Here is a 17,920-nt window from a genome sequence, read left to right on the forward strand (position 1 = left end):
ACCTAGTGGCCTTGTCCTTGTCCAACACCACTTGTCCTGACAGAAGTTCATCTTTGCCCACAGCTGTACCAAAGTGACTGCTCGAAACATTCTCCACCTCTTTGTTCAAAACCCCAACTTCTGTAAGGAGGTAGATGGACAGTGGACATGATCGAAACACACTGTATTCATGCATGACATTCGCAAAGGATGTGTCTTGTTAAAATGTCCTAAATATATAAAAATAAAAGTATATTTAAAAAAAACAGTCCTAACTTCTGGACCAAAACATAAACTTCATAGCCAACATGGCTTGTGTGGTTTGACTGCAGCTACAACGCACATGGGTAGGTGACCTTTTTAACAGGCCCTTTACTCCCCAGAGTGACGTCACAGCTCTTCTTGTGGTTCCTAAGGTTTCCTCTGTGTGGTTCTCTGAATGCCCTATGCACATGCTCCAGTGACACAGATCACCTGGCTGTTCCTCACAGCACCCCAGGGGTCTGTGTCCTCTAACGGCGTTTCAGTTCTCTCATCTGGGAACATCCAGACAAGCACAGGTTTACCCTCTCATCTTTATGGCTCTGTCCTAAAGTCACCTACTTCAATGACCTATTCAAAAAAATCTCTGCCCACCCTATCCTGTTCTACCTTTTCTTCTCAGCAATTATCACGTTTATATGTGTCTTCATGCTTTTCCCAGTGTAAGGCAAGATTGGGATTTTTGTCTTATTCATTAATACATATTGAGTATATCACTGGCACAAAATAGCTGCTTTTTATAATGTGTTCATTGTGTCAGGGGATGTTGAGGGCAGGGTAGAAACAGACCTGAACCTAAGATTTCGAGATCACTTGTTTATATGTGAATTCTGAAAACATAAAATAGCATTCACCTCTTTTCTGGGTGTTCCTGTCCTGCTAGAGATGCTTCTTGACTCCGAGATCCCCATTTCAAGCTCCCAGGAACTCCCACAGCAGCACAGACACAAGCTGTGCCCAGCACAGAAGCAGGAAATATAAAATGAAGGAAGGGCTGAGGCCGGGCGATGGTAGTGTTTCACATGTAAACACTTGGGTAATGTTTAAACTCTGCAACTTTCTATAAAACAGGGAAGGCCGGAGAAGAAACGGGAGGGGCTAGGTGCCATCTCTTGGTAAAGGAAGTGGCCTTGATCAGTACCCGGAACTAGAGAGGCTTGGAGAAACGAACCTTAGAATAGCTGAGCCACTGCAGAAGGCACTGGGTGTGGTGACTGATGGTTCATCCCTGTCCCTTGCTTCTTCCAAGTCCTCCAGGAGACAAGTCCAGCTTGCGTACTTACCTGGGTGACAAGAAGTTGTGTGAACTAACTTTCTGGACTACTCTGTCTGTACCACAAGTCAGAAATAAAGCAATCCTTAACATCACAGCGATTGGCTCTTCTCCAGATAATAAGCCAGAGGTCCACAAAGAAGATTAATGTCAATTCTCTCTGAAATTCAGTTGAGTTGACACCTGTGTCAGATGTCTTAATAAGAATCACTAAAACCATGTGGCCAGGGGCCAAATCCAGTATAGTTTTGAATGTGAGGATTACAGATTCCTTATTGCTGAATATGTTTAGGCAGGCCCACTAGCTCCATAGGCATCTGCTTACTTGGCACACGTAAGTAGAGAGTCATGAGGTTGGCTCATTTCCTGGTGTACAGGCCACCCCCCAGCCTTCCCCAAGTCACATGCAGCATAGCTGCCTTTAAAGAATTAGGCCGTATGCAAAGGTTCTCAGAGGACTGCCAGTCCAGTCAAGTTGAATGCATCCTCAGGTCCCTGAACCTGTCATGGCACAAGAACAGAAAGTGATGAAGACTGGCAAGGAGAAGACAGCAAAGGAGTGGTTCTGACCAGATGAGATATGTCAGCAATAAGATGGACAGAGGAGGGACAGCTTTAGGGCATACGGAGACTCTCGTGAGCCAGAGAGTATGAAAGAGAGAACAATGATGTTGGAGAGAGAAAAAGTAAAGACAAACTGGAGATGGGGAGGTGAAACACAGACTTAGAACATAGGGAGTTTAAGAGTGTCTCATCCCTTACAACGGAAGATGAGAGAATGAAGAAAGGACAGACACAAGCCCTGAAATCTGGGCTCAGGTGGTCTGTGGGGACTCTAACGGAATCACACCAGCTACTGCAGCAACCTGAGCCCCAGCCTGTGTCTTATGCACAGCACAGGGGGAGTGTCTTGTCACTTTTCTGTTGCTGTGATAAAACACAATGACCGAGGCATCTTATTTTTTAAAACCATTTAATTGGGCTTACTGTTTCAGAGAGTTACGTCCACGATGTCAGAGTGAAGGCCTGGCAACAGGAATGGTTGAGAGCTCACATCTTGATCCAAAAGCAGGAGGCAGAGAGAACACAAGTTAACAGTGAGTGCTTTTTGAAACCCCAGATCCTAGTGGCATACATCCTACAACAAGGTCACTGTCTTAGTTACTCTTTGATTGCTGTGAAGAGACACCATGACCAAGATAATTCACATGAAAGAAAGCATTTCCCTGGGGAATTGCTTGGTTATAGTTTAAGGGGGTTAGTCTGTGGCCATCATGGCAGGAAGCAAACAGGCATGGCACTAAAACAGTAGCTATGGGATTTTTTTTTTTAACTAGGCTCTTTCTACATAGCTCTGACTGTCCTGAAACTCACTATGTAGACCAGGCTGGCCCAAACTCACAGAGATCCACTTGCCTCTGCCTCCCCGGTGCTGGGATTAAAGGAGTACAACACAGTGTCTGGCCCAGTAGCTGAGGATTTTACACCCTAATCTGTAAACAGTTAATGGACATTGGGTCTGGAACCAACTTTTGAAACCTCAAATACCACCCTTAGCAACATATCTACTCCAACAATGCCACACTTTCTCCAACAAGGCCACACCTACTCAAGCACAGCCACATCTGTGCATCCTTCCCAAACAGTTCCACTAACCAAGCATTCAAACATATGAGCCCATGGTGGCCATTCTCATTCCACTGCCTGGCCCAATTAGCCTTGTAACTATCTCACAAGGCAAAATGCATTTATTCCAACTCCAAAAGTCACATAGTCTTTCAGTCTCAACACTGCTCAAAAACAGTCTCTTTTTAGTCTTAAAACAATTTCTTAACCCTCATAAAATAAAAAAACAGATCACATACTTCCAACATACATACCACAGCACAGAATATACATGACCATTCCAAAAGGGAAGAAAGAGGGCACAGGAATGAAATACTGGACCAAAGTGAGACGGAAACCCACAAGGCAAACTCCAAATTCTGTCTTAGATGGCTTCTTCAGTTTCTCACTCCCCACAACTTTGTTGACTGTAGCACACTTCTCTCTCTTGAGCTGGTCCCATACCCTGAATGCAACTCAACCTGGCAGGTATCTCATGGCTCTGGCATCTCCAACATTCTGGGATCTCCAAAGCAACCCAGGCTTCACTTCACAGCTTCATGAAATGACCTCTCTGGGCCACCATACAGGGACTCCCCTGCCACATGCCTGGCTTCGTCAGCTTTCCTTAACTGTAGAGGATGTTACAACTACTTTTCTGTATATCTGTTGACTCTAAATCCAGAACCACATGGCCAAGCTGTCAAGTTCTTCTGGCTGTTGGGCGTTGGAACGTGGCCCCTTCCTTGACTTTCATTTGTGTAAGCTTTCAGTTATTGTTAGTTGCTTAGGAAACCCCTCTGGTTTACACCTTTCACAGATTGCAGGATTATCTGGGTGGTGATTTGTCTTATTTATTCTACTTTGAATCAGGTCTTCCTTTAAACTTCTCATCTCTTTCAGCACAAGCCTTAGATGCACCTTTTCTCTTCAAACTGTGTTTTGTATTTCCTTTTGCCTGGCTTGCTCTTTTTCATTGTGGATCTACATAAGAGTGGTCACTAATAACCATGTTATTCCGATCCAGCCAGCCAGAAGAACTTGACAGCTTGGCAATAGGGTTCTGGACTTAAGAGTCAACAAAGATACAGGGAAGGGTTGTGGCATCTTTCCAGTTAAGGAAAACTGACAAAACCAGGTATGTGGCAGGAGAGTCCTTGCATGGTGCTCCAGAGAGCATCATTCTAATCCATAGTCAATACTAGGCTGTCTTGAAATATTTTTGTGCCAATGCTATTCATCCAAATCTCTTCAATTTGGCCTCCAACAATTTTTTTGAGGGGGTGGGAACAAGGACAGAAGTAGCCATGTTCTCTACCAAAATACCACTAATACTCTTGCCTCCCTGAAACTTTTAAAGCTGAGCCTCCATAGTCCAAGTCCCTCTCCACACTACAGGCTTCTATGTTCCTACATGGATTGCCCATTAAACCGCACTTAGAGCGTTAAGACAGTTTTCTAGTCCAAAGTCCTGAAGTCTTCCACATTTCTCCAAACAGCAGCATGGTCAGGCCTGTCACAGGAATACCCCAGCCCCAGATACCAACTTCTGTCTTTGGCACCACGACCAAGATAACTCTTATAAAAGAAAGCATTTCATTGGGAGCTTGCTTATCGTTTTAGAGAATTACTCCATGATCATTATGGTGAGAAGCTGACAGACACAGCTCTAGAGCAGTAGCTGAGAGCTTTATATTCTGATCCACAGGCAGCAGGCAGTGAGAAAGACACTGGGCCTAGCATGGCCTTTCCAGACCTTAAAGATCACTCCCAGTGACACACCTGTTCCAACAAGGCCACATCTACTTCAACAAGGCCACACTTCCTAATCCTTCCCAAACAGTCTTGAAATATTTTCTGCCAGTTTGGCCATAGGGTTTGACCTTTTCAAACTTTTCAGCACAAGCCTTGACTCTAAGCTGAAGGATGGCTCAGTGGTTAAGAGCACTAACTGCTCTTCCAGAGGTCCTGAGTTCAATCCCCAGCAAACACATGGTGGCTCACAACCATATGTAATGTGATCTGATGCTTTCTTTCGGGATGTAGGTATACATAGAGGTAGAATGTGCATATATATAAAATAAATAAATCTAAAAGGAATTGGCCCAAGTATTCAAATATATGAGCTAAGCCAGGCAGTGGTGGCACACGCCTTTAATCTCAGCACTAGGGAGGCAGAGGCGGTGGATTTCTGAGTTCGAGGCTAGCCTGGTCTACAGAGTGAGTTCTAGGGCAGCCAGAGCTATACAGAGAAACCCTGTCTCGAAAAACCAAAATCAAAAACAAAACACAAATCAAATATATGAGCTTGTGGAGGTGATTCTTATATAACACACACAGTCCACTCCCTGGCCACCTAGGTTCATGGCTATATTATGATGTAAAAATGCATTTAGTCCAATTTCTAAATGCCCCATACTTTTACACAGTCTCAACACAGTTTAAAGATCCAAAGTTTCTTCTGAGACTCAAAGAAACCTCTCATTTGTAACCCTCTGTAAAATCAAAAAACAAATTACATGTTTCCAATACATAATGTCATAGAATATACATGACCATTGTAAAATGATAATAAAATAGGGCTACAGTGCAGAAATACCGAACCAAAGAAAGACAGAACCACAACAGAGAAAATTCCAAATACTATAGCTCTATATCTAGAATCAAACAGCTTAGATCGATCCATCCTTCCAGCCTTGTTTCCTGCAACACACATCTCCCCTTTGGGTGGCTCCCACTCCCTATCTGCAGTTCTCATGGATCTGGTATCTCCAACATCAGGATCATTAACGAAATCCAAAATCCAGGCTTCACTCTCACAGATTCACTCAATGCTCTCTGTTCAGGGATTCCCCTGCCATATGCCTTGACAGCTCTCCTTAAAAACAGGGGACTATTTTACAACCCCTTACTCATCTATCCTTCATGACTAATGCCAGAACCACAAGCGAGATGCTGCCAAGTGTGGCTGCCCACTTGGGTTGGAGCCTGGCCCCCTCCTGGAATCACATTTGCATAAGTTTTGATTTGTTCTTGGGTTGGTTTTGTTTTGTTTAAAGCAGGAAATTCCTTGTATTTTACAAGTTGGAACCTTAGCTCCAAGAGTCTTGCCCTGAGGACTCTGTCCCTTTTCCATTTTCCTTCAGGACTTTCTTTCATCTTTTCTTCTCTTTCAGCAAAAGCCTTGGTTCCAATATTAAACTTCCTGGCACTCTCTTTCTCCTCAAACTGTACATTTGGTGTTTCCTCTTCCTCTGCTTGCTAATTTTCATCACAGACCTGCATGAAAGTGATTACTAAGAACAACACACTAGAGTCAGTTATAGGCTGCCTTGAAATGTCCTCCACCAAAGAGATTTGTCCATTGCTTTTCAATTCAGCCTCAGGCAAGTTCTTAGGACAAGGGCAAAAAGTGTGTATGTTCTTTGCCAAAATATGACAAAAATGGTCGCTCTCCCAGTTCCTAAATTGTACCATTCTGGAAACTTCTTTAACTCGGCCTCCACAGACCATGCTATCAGCACTACCGTCTTCCAAGCTCCTCTGAGGCTGAATGTGTAAGTTCTGCTTACACATTCAACTATTTTATACTCATAAAATCTAGTCTTCCACATTCATCCAAACAAGCACATGGTCAGATCTGTCACAGCAACACTCCATTCCTGCTACCAACTTCTATGTCAGTCATTTTTCTATTGATATGACATTAAAATTAAGGGAGCTGATAAAAGAAAATATTTTACTGGGCTTACCATTTCAGAGGGTTAGAATTCATGTTGGCAAAGCAAAGTCATGGGTGCAACAATGACTGAGAGCTCATATTTTGATCGCAAATAGGAAGGAGAGAGAGAAAGAGAGAGAGAGAGAGAGAGAGAGAGAGAGGGAGAGGGAGAGGGAGAGGGAGAGAGAGAGAGAGAGAACAGGAAATCAGGAAATGCCATGGGTTTTTTGAAGCTTCAGAGTCTCCTTTCAGCAACACACCTCCTCCAACAAGGCCACTCCCCTTAGTCCTTCCAAAACAGTTCCACCAACTTGCAATCAAGTATTCAAACCTATGAGTGTAGGGGGAGGCATTCTCATTTCAACCTCCACAGACAGGTTAGTTAGACCCAGGAGTAGGTCTTCTTAGGCTACCAGTCTCAGGGTGTAAACATTCAGAATTGGAAAGCTGCAGTTGCTAGTTTTTGCACACATTGGTCAACCACTCCTACTTAGACCACCTAGGGAAGGCTTTGCCATCACTCTGAACCTCATGCAGACAAGGCTTTGTCCCTCCCATGTGGCTGAGGCATGGGGGCTTTTGTCATGGCCATGACCATGTCAATAATATCCATTCACTTGAGACTTCATTCTCTCTGGGCTTCCTCCATTCCCTACACACGGAAATGGAGACCCAAAGAGACAGGGTAAAGACAACAGAGTTATGCAACGGATTCAAGGTCAGGATACTGATTAGTGGGTGGTATCACAGTAGCTGTGAGTACCTGGGGAGTGGTGAGTTAAAACGGTGGCCAAAAAAGGGAGACAAATAAGGTCAGGAGGTTGGTTGATTAGCTTGGGTTTTCTCTGCCTCAATCTCTTCAGAGAGGAGCTGGGGCTGACACTGTGGTGACCCAATCTCCAAGGAGAGTGTCTCCATTTTGTTTTGTTTTGTTTCGTATTTTTGTTTGTTTGTTTATGTTCAGATAATTTCCCAGAAATTTCCAGTTCTACTCTAGAGGGAGACATAATGCCTTCATCTGTCCAGGTGACTGGGAGATGACAAGTCCCTGCCTCAATCCCTCAGGCCCAGGCAAACTGCCAGTATAGAGAACAAGGGGATTATCTCCAAGACACACACACACACAGGCACACGCACACGCACACGCACACGCATACGCACGCACACAGGAGCAACACCACCACCACCCCACCCCACCCCCAGGGAACAGGCTTCCTGGTTTCTGCCTTTGACCATCTCTCCCCTGCTCTTTCTAATGAAAGTATGACACGTGGTAGGAAGAGATGGAGAAGGGGTGCGTGCAATTCATAAGCAGTGCTGTTTCCGTTCCTAAGTTAGAACTCTGACCTGGTGAGGTGACTTATTTGGGACAGACGACTGAAAGGAGAGAAGACAACGACATTCCACATCATACTTATCCAGCATTGCAGGCCTTGCATGAGCCATCCAGACAAATCACCTAATACCTGTGAATACAAATTTGACAGAGATCCCTTGCCTCCTTTATGGATGAGCAAACAGGTTTCAGAAAGCATAATTTAGGGCTGGAGGGATGGCTGAGTGGTTAAGAGCACTGGCTATTCTTCCAGAGGACCCAGGTTCAACTCCCAGCAACCACATGGCAGCTCACACCTGACTGTAACTGACAGACAGACATGCAGGCAAGACCATAATGCAAATGAAATAAAAATAAATAACAAAAATTAAGGAAAACAAAGCATATTTAATTTAAATAGAGCTTGTCTAATTGGTAGAACATTGTTCTGAAAATAGGTGTCTTTAATCACTGTGTTACCATACCAGTTGGGCAAGAAAGGAAAACATTACAGACAGGAGAAATAGGTAAAAGTTCGCTCATGAAATGATTCTGAGAGCTCTGTAGAGTTGGGTACCCTGTGCCGGCTACTGCTGTCTATGTAGCCAAGAAACTGATTATGAGGTATGCTGGAATCTTAATTCAATCTTTTTCCCTCTCCTCACGGCCTTTCCCCCTTCACTAGCCCACTGTGCTACCAACCTGGGCTCCAGGCTGGCTATTGCTGGATCCACTTGGCCCAATGACTGAGGGGAGTGTCCCAGTTTCATTACATTTCTCCAGATCACATTTCCCTTGACCTTAAGGAACTTCCGTGGCCCACAGCCTGCTTGTCAGAAACAGACTAGCGAAGCTGACAGAGCTTCCTTCCTTGCATTTGCTCTCCCTTGCCTCACTGGCAGTTTGCCTGATCCTGAGCCTGAGGGGTTGTAGGGGCATATCAACTCCCTGTCCCTGAGCTGCAGGCATTATTTCCCAGTAGAACTGGAGAGTCTTGGGCGCTATATGACTGTTGCCACGCCTTCCCTCTCCCTTTGTCTCAGTCCCAAAGTGCACCGTGCCCCATGCCCATTCTGTCAAATCAGCCCTGTTGTAGACCTCCCCCACCCCTCGCTGAGTGGTTTACTCTCTCCCACACCCCTATAGTGTACCCCTAGCTGGAGTCAGAGGAGCTTTACAGCTTTGGAGCCAGGCAGAATTTCATAATCCTGGCTCCCGACTCAGCTGTTTAGTGACCTTGAACACTGTTCCTGCACCTTTCTGCAGGTCAATTCCTTAAAGTAAAATAAAAATAATCCTACCTACAAAGAGGATTGTAGGGAGTCTTAGAAACAAAAATTAAAGGCCAGGCACATACCTTTAATCCCAGCACTCGAGATCTCTAAGTTTGAGGCCAGACTGATTTACAGAGTGTGTTCCTGGACAGACAGGGCTACACAGAGAAAATAGATCTCAAAAAAAAAAAAAACCTAAAACAAAAGCAAACAAGAAAAAGAAATAAAATTATAAAATGTAAGAAGCTCCAGCCCCAGCTCCAGGTCCCGAAGGGCACAGAAGATCACCATAAGTGCCCCACCAAGCTTCCCAGGGACACCTCGCAAGGAGATAAGTAGCCCTTCCGAGGCTGGAAAGTAGACACACACACTAAACACACACTGTCCTAACACCAAACAACAGAGCAAAATCACTACCTTCTGAAGACAGAACACTGCCATCATATTGTAACTAACAGAATACTTAAAAAATATAAACTTTTACTCAAAATCTTAATTAATAGTATAATTCTCCTATGGTTGCCGTACTTGGCATTTATGTACACACATGCATGTGTTGTTCCTGGGAACTGGACCTAGAGACTCATACATGCTAGGCAAGCATTCTATCCCTAACGTACACACATTCCCAGCCCATTCTATACTGATTCTAAATAAATGATTTTTAACTGAGATGCATAGGAAGGCAAACACTTAGAGACACATGAATTTTTTCATAATTATTTGTATTTTTTATTTGCGAAGTGTTTTAAAAGCTTCTTGAGCAGGGGTGCTGTGGGCATGCTGCGTGTGCACATGCGGAGGTCAGAAGTCAAGTTGCAGTAGCCTCTTCCCTCCCACGGTGTGTGAGCCAGAGATTATTGAACTCAGGTCATCAGGCTTAGCAGTTTCTGCCCCACCACTAGTGAGTTCTGATGGCTGTTGGAGTTTTGGAGAGAAACATCTTCCCCACAAAACTTTAAAGTGACTAAAATTACACTGTAGCAGTAAATATTTAAAGAGTCCGCTCTATGCTACTGGCAGGTGCATGTGTGGCTCTGCACCCACCCAAGAGCTCTGGATTCACACACGTATATACACACACACACATACACACACACATGTAGTGTTATTTTAACTATGTCTTGCTAGCTCAATGGCAGGGCTTCTCCCTATCTGCACATGGCTAACCCACTTTCCCCTTCGATATTCCTGAGTCAACACCTTTTAAAATCTATATTTCATCTTTGCTACCCCAGAGTTGGGAGGAATGGCCCCTGGTGCTACTTTCCTGGATTCTTATATGTCAGCGGGCTTTTAAGTCTGATCTTTCTGTTTGCCCAACATGGTGACTCTGCTCCTTCTCTTCCTTGCATTTCTTGCCCAGGAATCCTAAAAGTCCTGCTTCTGTCTCCCTGTCCAGCCATTGGCCATTGGCTACTTTATTTCCCAGACAAAGCCAACTGGGGCAGGCAACTGCGGGACATTGCAAACAGGTTTTTTGGGTAACACAATTAGCATGAAAATGTAAGCCCATATACGTTATACCTTTAGTGTTTTTTCCCAAAATGAAACAAATGTCTAGTTGTTTTTGCTTTTGTTTTCTAAAAAGACCAGCTAAGTAGAGTTTAAAACTAAGAAGTTCTGCCAGATAGTGGTGGTGAATACCTGTAGTCTCAGCACTCGGGAGGCAGAGGCAGACAGATCTCTGTGAGTTTGAGGCCTACCTAGTCTATAGAGTGAGTTCCAGGACACCCAGGGCTACACAGAGAAACCCTGTCCTGAAAAAAACAAAACAAAAACCAAGGAGTTCTTCAGTAGACTCAATGGCAGAGTCCTCGGAAGAAAGCCGTGACTTTGATGAGGTTGGGGACAGATAGTAAATGAATCAGCAGAGTAGCTCATCCCGTTAATCCCAGTACTCAGAGTCCGACACTAAAGGAGTGACAAGCTGCTGAGAGGTCAAGGCTAGCCTGGCCTGCACAGTAAGTTCCAGAATGAAGAGCCTGATCTACAAAGCAAGATCCTGTCACAAAACACAAACAAAACCGTTTTTAAGAAATTTGTGTTGACAGAGGCCTTGGAGAATAAGCCGGGCGGTGGTGGATAACTAGGAAGGAGTATGGGTACCTTCTGTGAGGATGGCAAAGTTCCATTGTTGTCTAAATATGTTTACTGTGTGGAAACTGGACTTAAGATTTATGTCTACTTCTCTGTGTCTTTAAATTATACCTCAGGGCTGGAGAGATGACTCAGCGGTGAAGAGCACTGACTGCTCTTCTAGAGATCCTGAGTTCAGTTCACGGTAACCACATGGTGGCTCACAACCATCTGTAATGAGATTTGATGCCTTCTTCTGTCATACAGGCATACATGCCGGCAGAACACTATATAATAATAATAAAGTTATATACTTCATCCTTTCTAGAACCTTTCAAGTTCTTAAGAATGATTTTATTCACATGATAGCTGTTAATACAGCAATCAATTCCAATGAGTATCATTTAATTAAATCATAGATAGAATATAGTTTATATCTTTTTGTTTTGTATTATTTGTTAGATAATACTTTTTTGTTTGTTTGTTTGTTTGTTTGTTTTTTCCAGACAGGGTTTCTCTGAATAGTCCTGGCTGTCCTGGAACTCACTCTGTAGACCAGGCTGGCCTCAAACTCAGAAATCCACCTGCCTCTGCCTCCCAAGTGCTGGGATTAAAGGCATGTGCCACCACTGCCAGACTAGACAATACTTTTATCATTTATAAAATTACAAATATATATACTTCTTCTAAGATTATGTAACTCATGAAGCTTTTTCTAATACTTATCTTCCCCCAACCCCTGCCCAGTCTCACCCCCACACAGGGTTTCTCTGTATAGCCCTGGCTGTCCTGGAACCAGCTCTGCAGACCAGGCTGGCCTCAAACTCAGAGATCTGCTTGCTTCTGCCTCCTGAGTGCTGGATTACAGGTGTGACTCACTACACTCAGCTTCTTAATATTTATCTTATTCATCAGTTAATTTTCCTGTTTTTTAACTATGTGGAAAATGTTAATAATCACTTTATGAATACCATTATAAGCTTTTGCAGCTATTAATTGTTAAAGTTTTTGCAATAAATACACATGTATGCTTGTATGACTGATAGAATTTAATTTATTCTGTTTTGCCTATTTGAGACAGGGTCTTGCTCTGTATATAGTTCAGGCTAGCCTGGAACCCCTGACAATCTTACCTCAGTCTCCCAAATCCTGGGATTACAGGCGTGAGCCATCATGACAGACTGCATTTTCAACATTTCCTAAGTTCATAAGGAAACTCTTCTCTCAGAGATACATTGAGAATGTGCACCAATGTTTGGAATTGTCTTGGTATCAGTAAAACGCAAAGACTTAAGCAAGTCTCCTTCCTGACTCTCCTTCCTGGCAAACTCCAGCTTGACAGGGGCCCATTTCTTCTTATGGTCTTGATCACAGTACGTTTCAGAATGTTGGGAATGACGGGATAGGCATTTGACCATTCGGCTTTCCAAACATCAAAGGTGAGGTCCAAGCTGATAATAATTAAGGCCAAAGCCCAGGCCAACGGAAATCTGATGTATTACAACTTGAAAGTTACAGAGTGGAAAGTGGGGAGCTGGAAATTAAAGAAAAGGACTGGGTAGTCCCTCAAGATTTCTGTTGCTGAGGGGACAGCGGGAGAAGGATATCCAGGGAAGAACCACCCGGGCACCACACATGGCTTTCAGCATAATTTATACCTGGATCCAAGAAACAGAAGTTGAATCTAGTAAATAATTGAACTTAATCCTGGAGTTAGAGTGAGCGAACTTTCCTGGCAATGAGGCTACCGTATTCAGTAAGCTTTGGATATCCATGGAGACACAGAAGCATTCGAAAACCTCCTTGCTAATGACACACTGCTGGAAGTCCACAGTTTATAGGACAAGAAAGAAAAAATGTGTGTTGACATCTTTTAGGCTACAAAAATATGCTCTAACCCAGAAAGGTGGATGGGAAACATCCATACAGAGATAGATTCTAAGATATCCAGTATCCTGTGAACTCAAGGTGACTAGATACGAAATGCTTAAAACAGTGATTAGCATGCAGGGAAAGCTTGAGAGGTATCAGTGTTGATACCTATTGTATCAGATGCTGAGTAGTCAGATTTGTGAGCTCCATTGACTTCTATGACAGAAGAACAAAGGCTTCAAGCAAAGTAAGCCAAACGTCTCCTCATCTTCTACTGCCAAAAAGGATCCCATGGGGCTGGAGAAATGGCTCAGTGGTTAAGCACACCAGCTGCTCTTTCAGAGGACCTGGGTTCAGTTCCGTCACTCACATGGAAGCTCATAACCCTCTGTAATTCCAGTTCCAGTGCATCTAGTACCTTCTTCCAACTTCCTCATTTGTCAGGTGCACATGTGATACACATATACACATGCACACAAGACACTCAGAAACATTCATGCACATATAATAAAAAAATCTTTTTAAACGGCTCCTAGACAAAATCAGGTAAAGTAAGGTTCAGATTCAAGGTCAGACAAAAAAAGACCTTAATTCCTCCAGATAAGTTAATTTATCAGGGTTTATCAGATGCATTTAGTTTGGGGGAGGGGGACATCAAGGATTTTGTTGAGCATACCTGTAATCTCAGTCCCAATAGGATCACTATAAGTTAAAAACCACACTAGGCTACAGTGAAATACTATTTCGAAACATAGAAACACTATGGTGTGAAAAATTTTAGGGGCTTGTGGGGTGATGTGCAAGCATGTTTATGTGTACAAGAATGCATGTAGAGGTGAGAGGTTCATGCCAGAAAAGTAAGGCACAGATGTCTTAGACACATGCCCGAGATCATACAGGTAGTACAGGCAAGAACTCAGATTTTCTTTTTCTTTTTTTAACAGTCCAGTGATGCTTCAAGCTAGCACTCTCATTAGTAATTCTAAGTGGATCTCAAGCATGTTCCAGTGTCTAACTCACAATATGCAGGCTTGGCAAAAATCAACCGTTAGATAGACAGACTTCTGGATTTGAGACAAAGACATATTTATCCCAAAGGGTATTTAATGCCCATGATTCTGACATGTGTACATCCCTGACATTTTGTCATTCAGGTAGGGGAGTTGTTACTCAAGGACTTGCCAGTCAACTGGTCAAACACGTCCCTGGCCACACCACTAGCTGTTGGAGATATAAGTAAGGACACTCAGCCAGAGGAAAGACCTGCACCTCCACTAGCTGTTCAAAGACAGGGGCTACACCACAGAGGTCCTGTCTGGTGGCATTCCAGGTGAGCCTGTGACATCCTGAAGTATTTCATTTTTAGTGTCTGCATTTTTTTTATTTATTGTTTCAGTGGTGGTAAGTGTGCACAGGTGTAGAAGTCAGAGGACAACTTGAAGCCATTTTACCAGCACAGCATCTATATTCTTTAGGCTGACAGATCTAAAGCTGAGTTTTCATAGTCAACCAGAGGCTACAGAACAACAATTTTCTGGCTTTCCCCTAAAATATAATGAGAGTAGAAGAGAAGTATTTCAAACTCCTGGCAAGTCGGCCTTGACTTCAGGCTTTCTCTGAAGTGACTGTCTTAACTGATACTCAGAGATAGGAATTATGTGGATATCGCATATATTGTCTTAAAATTTGCTTGTTATAATTGTAGATCAATTGCTCATTTCTTGGTCTTGTTGGTTATACTGTGGCTATAAGGGAAAGGTAGTTGTCAAAATGGGCATTATTTTAGAAACTTCTTTTTGAATTACTAAGATATGTTAACAACAATAGGAAAATCTGGGTGAGGTATGTAGGTGAACTTGTACACCACTTCCGTAACTCTGTGTTTAAATTTGAAATTATTCCAAACTAAAAGTATTTAAAATAAAAAATTTTTAATTTATCAATATACTCTCCATGATGGATGTTTTAGTTAGCGTTGTACTGCTGTGAACAGACACTATGATCAAGGCACCCCTTAATTGGGCCTGGCTTACAGGTTCAGAGGTTCAGTTCAGTATCATCAAGGTGGGAGCATGGCAGTTCCCAGGCAGGCATGGTGCAAGAGGAGCTGAGAGTTCTACATCTTCATCTGAAGGCTGCTAGGAGAAGACTGACTTCCAGGCAGCTAGGATGAGAGTATTAAACCCATGCCACAGTTGTTATGGATGGTCCTGGTGCTGCCTGTATTTTGATGTTAATTGTGCTTTCCCAGGAGGGGCTGTCTGAGATTAGGAATGAGTCATGTACACTCAGGTGACTTCTTGTGAACCTTCTCTGAATGAATAAAGGGACCAATCACTGGGCTAATAGGCCGGACTTCTCAGTTGGATGGGGAAGAGAGAAGAGAGGAGAGAGATCGGGGCTTTTCAGGGATAGTGAAAGGACAAGGTGTAGTTGCTAGTGTCTCCCGGTTTCAATGGCAGATCCGCTAGGATTCACCACGGGAGGATTTAGATTTATTATTGCTTACAAGACTAGGATTCTAGTGGTTGCACCCAGCGATTGAGTTACCATTGTTTCTGAATTAAGTTTGTGTGGTGTTTTCCTTCACGAGGTGGCGGCTGGACTTGGTTCTAGAGAGAAATATATGGTGGCAAAGCGTGGGTTTGTCTGATGTGCACCACAAAAGGCCGTGAGAGTTTTGAAGCATGGGGCTGCCGTGGTAGCAACCTGCCAGTGGGAACTTAGCTAGCTGGGTGGAGAGATTTTGGAAGTCTGAGTCAGAGAGTTTCCACGAGATAAGAAGAGGCTGGCCATTACCCGCCAGTGCATGGCCAGCCAGCCCGCCAGGGCAGAGAGTAGCCAAGTATAGTGCGTTTAGTGCAGGAACTTGGTGCCATTTGTAATATTTCCCGCAACACACAATGACACACCTACTCCAACAGGGCCACACCTCCTAACAGTGCCACTCTCTGACCCAAGCATATACAAACCATCACAATGCAGTTTTATTTTCCATGAAAATAATTCCTTAAGGGATTTCTTTTGAGCTGAGCATATAGCTAACTCAGTAAGAGAGTTACTTGCCTATCATGTCCAAGGTCCTGAATTAGATCCCCAGCGAAATAAATTTTAAAACCTTATTTCTATTAGCATACTGCTAATAAAAATAGTTGTGATAAATATGGACTGAAGACATTTACCTTGACACCCTCTGCACATCTGCGTTCTCCCTGGAGTACCTAAGGGTCAGGGAGTAGGAGTGAGGCTTCCCGAGAGTGTCGATACTGAACTTGGTCAACGACACTCTGAGACTCAGAGCCTCCAAAAGAGAGTCCAGGGTATTCTGTAGACCATCAGAGCCATGATCTCATTTTAGAAGGAAGTCCTCATAAAGAGACTTGTAACTTTTAGAAGCTTTGGACAAAGCCCTCACCTCAATCTGAAACTAGCCCAGCTTCCCTGTCTTCATTATTGATCTTTGCCAAGATCTGGGATCCCCCAAAATCAACCAAGAACAGTTAGTCTTTCATAATCTGGATGCTATTTGAAGAATGAATCCTTAAAAACCCTACCAGGGTCCCATGAGATGGCTCAGGGGGATAAACATGCCTGTGTACCTACTATCAAGCTCGGGGACTTGAGTAGGATTCCTGGAACCCCTCATTGTGTGTGAAAAGAGACATAAGACTCCCGCAACTTGTTGTTGGTGGCACACGCATGAACACTCGGACATGCACATGTAATATAAAAAAAGAATTTAATTTTTCATTTTGTTTGTTTGTTTTGAAACAGGGTTTCTTTGTGTAGCCCTGGCTGTCCTGGAGCTCTCTCTGTAGAGCAGGCTGACCTCAAAATCACAGAGTTCCATCTGCCTCTGCCTCCCAAGTTCTGGGAATTTAAAGGCATACGCTGCGGCTACCTCCTCCACCACTGCCACTGCTGCTGCCACTGCCACCACCAGGCAAGAATTCAGTTCTTAAAAACAGAAGAATCCTCCTAGGTGGCTCTTTTATTTAATAGATTAGCCTTATGGGGCATGCTATTTTTCAGGCTAGTAACCAGGAAAGAGTTATGAAGTTCTTTTTTGTTGATGTGTTTGTTTGTTTGTCTGTTTCTTCTTTTGGTTTGAAACAGAGTCTTACTATGTGGCCCTGGCTAGTCTGGCACTCAGTATGTTGACAAGGCTGGCCTTGATCCATTAAACTGCACTTGCCTCTGCCTCCCAGTATCTGGGATTGAAAGTGTGCACCACCATACCCAGCTCAAACAGAAACCCTGTCATATCCCACCTACCTGAAGTATCTAGGAAAATAAGAGATGCAACTCAGCTGGGAGAGCGCTTAGCATGCATGAACCTCTGGGGTTTCTCCCCAGCATCAAATAAAACCACCTGTAATCCCGGTACTCAGTAGGGAAGATCAAAAGTTGAAGAGCATGCTGGGAGCTTGAGCCAGCCTGGGGTATCCTCATGTGCTGCCTTGTCTCAGGTCGTTGCTGCTTGTTTTCTATCCTTTGTCTTTCAAGCAAATCATAGTCTCACATTTGCCTGTTCTTACTCTCCCTTCTGGCTTCCAGAACTTTCACTCTTTTTTCTCTAAACCAGGGGGCATTTTAGAAATTATTCAGCTGAGCTGGGTAAAGTAGTTTAAGGCTCATCTCAGCACTTGGGAGGGGAATTGCTGGGAGTTGGAAGCTAGCCTGGGCTCACTCTGTTTCAAAAGGAGAGAGAGAGAGAGAGAGAGAGAGAGAGAGAGAGAGAGAGAGAGAGAGAGAGAGAG

The sequence above is a fragment of the Grammomys surdaster genome, unplaced genomic scaffold (assembly GCF_004785775.1).
Source record: "Grammomys surdaster isolate TR1022 unplaced genomic scaffold, NIH_TR_1.0 125750, whole genome shotgun sequence".
NCBI lineage: Eukaryota > Metazoa > Chordata > Mammalia > Rodentia > Muridae > Grammomys > Grammomys surdaster.